Genomic DNA, 7,557 nt, shown 5'->3' with positions numbered 1-7,557 from the left:
GAATGTCTCTTATGCTTTTTTCAACCCTATTCTTATACTCATGCTTTAAGTTTTAGTTCAGACATCTTACTTATATCTGTGTTAATTAAATCCCTGGCCTGCATTTCTTCCTGTTAATTAAATCCCTGGCCTGCGTTTCTTCCTGTTCTTTCTTTTGTGGTGAATTCTCTCATCTTTCATTTTGGAGGAAGAAAAAAATTAACAAAATGAAAATTAAAAAATTAAAAACAAAACAAATAAAATAAAGGAAGCTAGATCTTAGGTGTGTTTTGGTTTTCTTGTTGAAAGAAGCTTTATAGAATAGAGAAAAAAGGGAAAGGGAAGTGAAAAAAGTGAAGAAAAAGTTTTAAATTAAAACATGTAAATGATAGAATAAAATAAAGAAATAAAATGGAATATGAAATTTTTAATTAGAAAATTAAAAATTAAAAAATAATTTTCCCTTTCTGTATTCAAGAAAGAGGAAAAAAAAGAAAGAAAAACACAGTTAAAGCAAAAACAGGAGTGAAGAAAACAAACTGATAAATGAGCCAGCAAACGTAATGAAACCTGAATGAAGTTACATCAAGTTTCCCCTAGAACTGACAGTTTGAAGCATATTATAGTCCGGTTAGCTAAGCTGGTGGAGGAATTTGTGCTGGTGTTCTGGGGGATGTGCCTGGAAGGTGCAGTTGGGTGGGGTTTGGTATAACATCTCCCTTCTCCACTAGATGGCACTTATTAGCATACTGGGGTGGATCCGTGTGATACACATGCCCATGCATGGTAGAGGTGAAAATGGTTTCACCCAACTACTTAGTCTATGATGCAGGAACTTCATGCTCTCACCAACTTGTGATCAAGCACACCTTTTTTGTCTCAGGCCTCTGTCAGCTCCCCACCTCTACCCTGTTTGTGTCCAAGCTGTCTGCCTACCAGACAGTACCTCCTGCCAGAGTTTTATCTTAGATGGGGTTGTGTTTCAAAACCCCACACTTCAGAGATTCCTGTGCCTTGGACCCATGCTGACTCTCTGGGAGAGGGTCTCACTGAGCAATGGCCAGACACCAGCTTTCCCCAGCAAACATTCATATGATCACACAGGGGCAGAGGTTCAGAGATTTTGGCAAATCACAACACACAGCCAGCACAAGGTTTCACCACATTCTGGTGTCTTTCTCCCATTACCAGCAAATGTGGCTGCTCTACGGGATCTACCAGGACCTTTGCCCACACAGAAGCCATATGGCCTCTACCAAATGAACTCCAAGCAGAGGTACTGATATTCCCTGTGTGGCACATGGACCCCTCAGACCACACTGCCTGCTCCTGGGGATTCACCCTACTTCTTCACCAGAGCACTGCCAGGCAGTGAGCTCTGAACCTTCAGACTCTGAACTCCACTGTTTATAGAATCCAGGTGGTATTGAAACCATCTCCTTTCTCCCCATCAATGGTTTTGGGGAACAGATTTCTTTTTCAGTCACCTGCAAGTGTTTTCACTCTTTCTTTCAATCTTTCTCTCCAGCTACTTTCAGGGGGAAGGCTTTTCTTGTGCCATCCCAATGCACCACACTCTCCCCCATTCTCTTTCTTGCTCTGTCCTCTTTCTGTGAAAATGGCTCCCTACACTCTGCAGCTTTTCTCTCCCCCAATTCACCTCTCCACACTGTGTACCTGCCAAGTTCTGTGGCTCAATTTATGCATATTGTTGGGTTAATCCTCGGATCAATTTTGTAGGTGTTCAAAATGGTTTGGTGCTGGTCTAGCTGCGTTTCAAGGACAATACAAGATCAGGGTCCTCATGCTTTCCACCATCTTAACTCCTCTCTCAGGACTTTTATTTAATCAGGCCTATTTTAACAAACAAAGAACACCTAGTGAAAGGCCCAAACACTCCCCACTGCAAACAAGGAGTAACTCTGAAGAGGACTAACCTGGGTAAAAGACCAGCCAAATCACAATAGCAGAGTGCAACAGCATACACTAAAAACATTTCCTGAACTGCCAAGCCCTGGACAGTATAAACCCCTTCTTAATATAACATTACACTCAGAATCAGGAACTGTAACATGCTTTCCTAACATGCAAAAAACAGAAACTTAGACAAAATGAAAACACGGAGGAATTCTCCCCCAAAGAAAGATCAAGAAGAAACCAGAGTCGAGATATGCTCAAAACAGGTATAAGTAATATATCTGAACAATAATTTAAAACAAGAGTCATGAGAGTACTAGCTGGCTCGAAAAAAATCAAAGCATAAAAGACTCAAGGGAAGACCTTGCTGCAGATATAAAAGAACTAAAAACTAGTCAAGCCAAATAAAAAAATGTTATCACGGAGATGTAAAATCATCTGAATGTCATTGCAACCAGGATGGAAGAATCAGAGGATCAAATAAGTGATATAGAAGATAAAATTATGGAAAATAATGAAGCTGAAAAGTAGAGGGAAATAAAACTATTAGATCACAAGTATAGACTTTTTGAAATCAGCAATTCTTAAAGCACAATAATATCTGTGGCATAGGAGTCTCAGAGAAGAAGAATGGGATAAAAGGGACAGAAGGTTTATTCAAACAAATTATAGCTGAGAACTTCTCAAATCTGGGGAAGGAAATAAGCATTCAAGTGCAACAGGCACAGAAAACTCCCCTTCCAAATTCACAAACAGGTCTACACCAAGACATATTATAGTAAAATTTGCAAAATATAAAGATAAAGAGAGAATTCTGAAAGTGGATAGGGACAAAAGGCCCTTAATCTACAGGACTAGACACATAATGTTAGCAGAAGACCTCTCCACAGAAACTTGGTAGGTCAGAAGGGAGTTTCATGATGTATTCAATGTGCTAAACTGAAAAATACACAACCAAGAATACTTTATCCATCAAGTCTGTCATTCAGAATAGAAGGAGAGAAAAAGAATTTCCAAAACAAATAAAAACTAAAGTTCATTAACACTAACCCAGTTCTGCAGGAATTATTAAAGGGGACACTTTGAGTGGCAAAGAGAAACCAAAAGAAACAAAGACTAGAAAGTAACAGAGACGATCTACAGGAACAGCAAATTTAAAGGTAATACAATGACAGTAAATTCATACCTATTGATAATTACTCAGAATGTAAATGAACTAAATGCTCCAATCAAAAATATAGAGAAAGACAGATACCATATGTTTTCACTCTTATGTGGATCCTGAGAAACTTAACAGAAGGAGGAGAGGAAGGGAAAAAAAAGTTAGAGAGGGAGGGAGCCAAACCGTAAGAGACTCTTAAAAACTGAGAATAAACTGAAGGTTGATGGGGGGTGGGAGGGAGGGGAAAGTGGGTGATGGGCATTGAGGAGGGCACCTGTTGGGATGAGCACTGGGTGTTGTAAGGAAAACAATTTGACAATAAATTTCATATTAAAAGAAAAAAGAAAAATGTAGGAAATCAGAATGGATTTAAAAAAAAACCAAGACTCATCAATATGCTGCTTATAGGACACTCACTTTAGATTCAAAAAACCCTCCAGATTGAAAATGAGGGGATAGAGAACAATTTCTCATGCTAATGGACATCAAAAGAAAGCTGGAGTACACATACTTATATCACGCAATCTAGGTTTTAAACAAAAGACTGTAATAAGAGATGAAGAAGGGCACTATGTCATAATAAAGGGGTTTATCCATCAAGAAGATCTAACAATTATAAATATTTATGCCCCCAACTTGGTATACCCAAGTATATAAATCAATTAATAACAAACAAAGAAACTTGTTGATAATAATACAATAATAATAGAGGACTTTAACACCCCACTTATAGCAATGGACAGATCATCTAAGCAGAAAATCAAGAAGGAAACAATGGCTTTGAATGACACATCAGACCAGATGGACTTAACAAATGTACTCAGAGCATTTAACCCTAAAGCAGAAGAATACATGTTCTTTTCAAGTGCACATGGAACATTCTCCAGAATAAAGCACATACTGGTTCACAAATCAGCCCTCAATGAGTACAAAAAAATCCAGATCATACCATGCATAATTTCAGACTTAAAACCTATGAAACTTGAAGTCAACCACAAGAAAAAAAATTGGAAATACCACCAATACATGGATGGTAAAAGAACATCCTACTAAAGAACAAATGGTTTAGGAGAACCTAGGTGGCTCAGGCAGTTAAGCATCTGACTCTTGATTTTGGTTCAGATCATGAACTCAGAGTCATGAGATTGAGTCCCATATCAAGCTCCATCCTGGGCATAGGGCCACTTAAGATTCTCTCTCTCTTCCTCTCCCTCTACATCTCTTCCGCACACACACTCTTTCTATCTCTCTATCTCTCTCTGAAAAAAAAAAAAAAGAATAAATGGGTTAAGCAGGAGATTAAAGAAGAAATTTTAAAAATACATGGTAGACAACGAAAATGAAACCACGGCAGTGCAAAACTTTTAGCATGTAGCAAAGACAGTCACAAGAAGGAAGTATATAGGAATGCAGGCCTTCCTCAAAAGGAATAAAAGTCTGAAATACACAACCTAATGTTACACCTAAAGGAGCTGGGAAAAGAACAGCAAATAAAGGTAAAAAACCAGCACAAGAAGGAAAATGATACATATTGGAGCAGAAATAAATGATAGAGAAACAAACAAAAGTAAACCACAGTAGAACAGATCAATGAAACTAAGGGCTCATTCTTTGAACAAATAAACAAAATAGATATACCCCTAGCTAGACATACAAAAAGAAAGGAGAAAGGACTCAAATAAATAGAATCATAAGTGAAAGAGGAGATATCACAACCAGCACTACAGAAATACAAACAATTATCAGAAAATATTATGAGCAATTATATGCCAACAAATTGAGCAATATGGGAAAAAATGGATAACTTCCTAGAAACACATAAACTACCAAAACAAGAAGAAATGCAAATTTTAAACATTCCCATAATCAGTAAAGAAATAGAATCAGTAATCAAAGATCTTCAAATAAATAAGAATCTAGGGCTGGATGGCTTCCCAGTGGATTTCTACCAAATATTTAAAGAAGAGCTAATACTTATTCTTTTCAACTATTGCAAAAAATAGAAATGGAAGAAAAACTTCCAACTCATTCTATAAGGCCAGCAATACCTTGATTCTAAAACCAGACAAAAACCCTACTAGAAAGGAGTATTACAGAGCAATAACCTTGATGAACATCAATGCAAAAATTCTTAACAAGATACTAGCAAATCAAATTCAACAATACATTAAAAGAATTATTCACCGTGATCATGTGGAATTTATTCCTGGGATGCAGGGGTGGTTCAGTATTTGCAAATCAATCAACATGATACACCACATTAATAGAAAAAGAGATAAGAACTATATGATCGTCTTGTAGATACAGAAAAAGCATTTGAAAAAATACAGCATCCTGTCTTGATAGAAACTCTCAAGAAAGAAGGGACAGAAGAAACATACCTGAACATCATAATGGCCATATATGGAAGGCCCACAACTAATATCCTCAACGGGGAAAAACTGAGAGCTTTACCTCTAAGGTGAAGAAGAGCACATCAGGATGTTCACTCTCACCACCGTTGTTCAACATAGTACTGGAAGTCCTAGCCTCGGCAGTCAGACAACAAAAAGAAATAAAAAGCATCCAAATCAGCAAGGAAGAAGTCAAACTTTTAGTCTTCACAGATGGCATGATACTCCACGAGGAAATCCCAAAAGACTCCACCAAAATACTGATAGAACTAATACATGAATTCAGCTAAGTCGCAGGATATAAAATCAATGTGCAGAAATAGGTTGCAATTCTATTCACCAATAATGAATCAGGAGAAAGAGAAATCAAGGAATCAAGCCCATGTACAATAGCACCCCAAACCATATAATACCTAGGAATAAATCTAACCAAAAAGGTAAAATACCTGTATCTTGAAAACTATAGAAAGCTTATGGAGGAAATTGAAGGAGACACAAAGAAATGGAAAAACATTTCATGCTCATGAATGTGAAGAACAAATACTGTTAAAATGTCGATACTACCCAAAGTAATCTACACATTCAATGCAATCCCTATCAAAATAACACCAGCATTCTTCACAGAATAAGAACAAAGAATCCTAAAATGTGTATGAAATCAGAAACGACCCTGAATAGCCAAAGCAACCTTTAAAAAAGAAAAGAAAATCTGGAGGTATCACAATACCAGACTTCACACTGTATTACAAAGCTATAGTCATCAAGACAATATGGTACTGACACAAAAACACATAGATCAGTGGAACAGAATAGAGAACCCAGAAATGGACCCACAACTGTATAGACAACTGGTTTTGACAAAGCAGGAAAGAATATTCAATTGGAAAAGGATAATCTCTTCAGCAAATGATGCTGGAAAACTGGACGGTGACATGCACAAAAGTGAACCTGGACCACTTCTTACACCATAGACAAAAATAAATTCAAAATGGATGAAAGACCTAAATGCGAGACAGGAAACCATCAAAATCCTACAGGAGAAAACAGGCAGCAACCTCTCTGACCTCAGCCAGAACAACTTCTTACTAGACAAATCTCAGGAGGCAAGGGAAACAAAAGCAAAAATGAACTATTGGGACCCCATCAAGATAAAAATCTTCCTCAAGCAAAGGAAACAATCAGCAAAACTAAAAGGCAACTGACAGAATGGAAGAAGATATTTTCAAATGACTTTCAAGTAAAGGAGTATTACCTAAAAATCTATAATTAACTTATCACACTCAACACCCAAAAAAACAAATAATCCAGTGAAGAAATGGGAAGAAGATATACAGACACTTTTCCAATATAGACAGCCAGATGGCTAACAGCTAAATGAAGAGATGCTCAACATCACTCATCATAGAGAAATACAAATCAAAACCACAATGAAATATCACCTCACACCCATCAGAATGGCTAAAATTAACAACTCAGGAAGCAAAAGATGTTGGCAAGTATGTGGAGAAAGGGGAACACTTTAGCACTGTTGGTGGGAATGTAAACTGGTGCAGCCACTCTGGAAAATGGTATGAAGGTTCCCCAAGAAATTAAAAATTGAACTACCTTATGACCCAGAAATTACACTACTAGGTATTTATCCAAAGGATACAAAAATGCTGATTCAAAGGGGCACAGGCACCCCAATGTTTACAGCACCATTATCAGCAATAGCCAAATTATGGAAAGACCCCAAATGTCCATCGACTGATGAATGAAGATGATGTGGCATATATATACAATGGAATATTACTCAACATTCAAAAAGAATGAAATCTTGCCATTTGTAACAATGTGGATGGAACTTCTTTTGCTAACCAAAATAAGTCAGTCAAAGAAAGATAAATATCCCATGATTTCACTCATTTGTGGAATTTAAGAAACAAAACAGATTAACATAGGAAGGAAAGGAAAAATAAGATACAAACAGAGAAGGAGCCAAACCATAAGAGATTCTAAAATACAAAAATAAACTGAGGGTGCCTGTAGAAGAGTTAAATGAGGCCAAAAACTAATGGGTGATGGGCATTAAGTAGGGCACTTACTGGGATGAGCACTGTGTATTAT

The sequence above is a fragment of the Prionailurus bengalensis genome, chromosome B3 (assembly GCF_016509475.1).
Source record: "Prionailurus bengalensis isolate Pbe53 chromosome B3, Fcat_Pben_1.1_paternal_pri, whole genome shotgun sequence".
In the NCBI taxonomy this organism is placed as follows: Eukaryota; Metazoa; Chordata; class Mammalia; order Carnivora; family Felidae; genus Prionailurus; species Prionailurus bengalensis.
The sequence above is the reverse complement of the archived record's forward strand: the minus strand, read 5'-3'. Positions refer to the sequence as shown.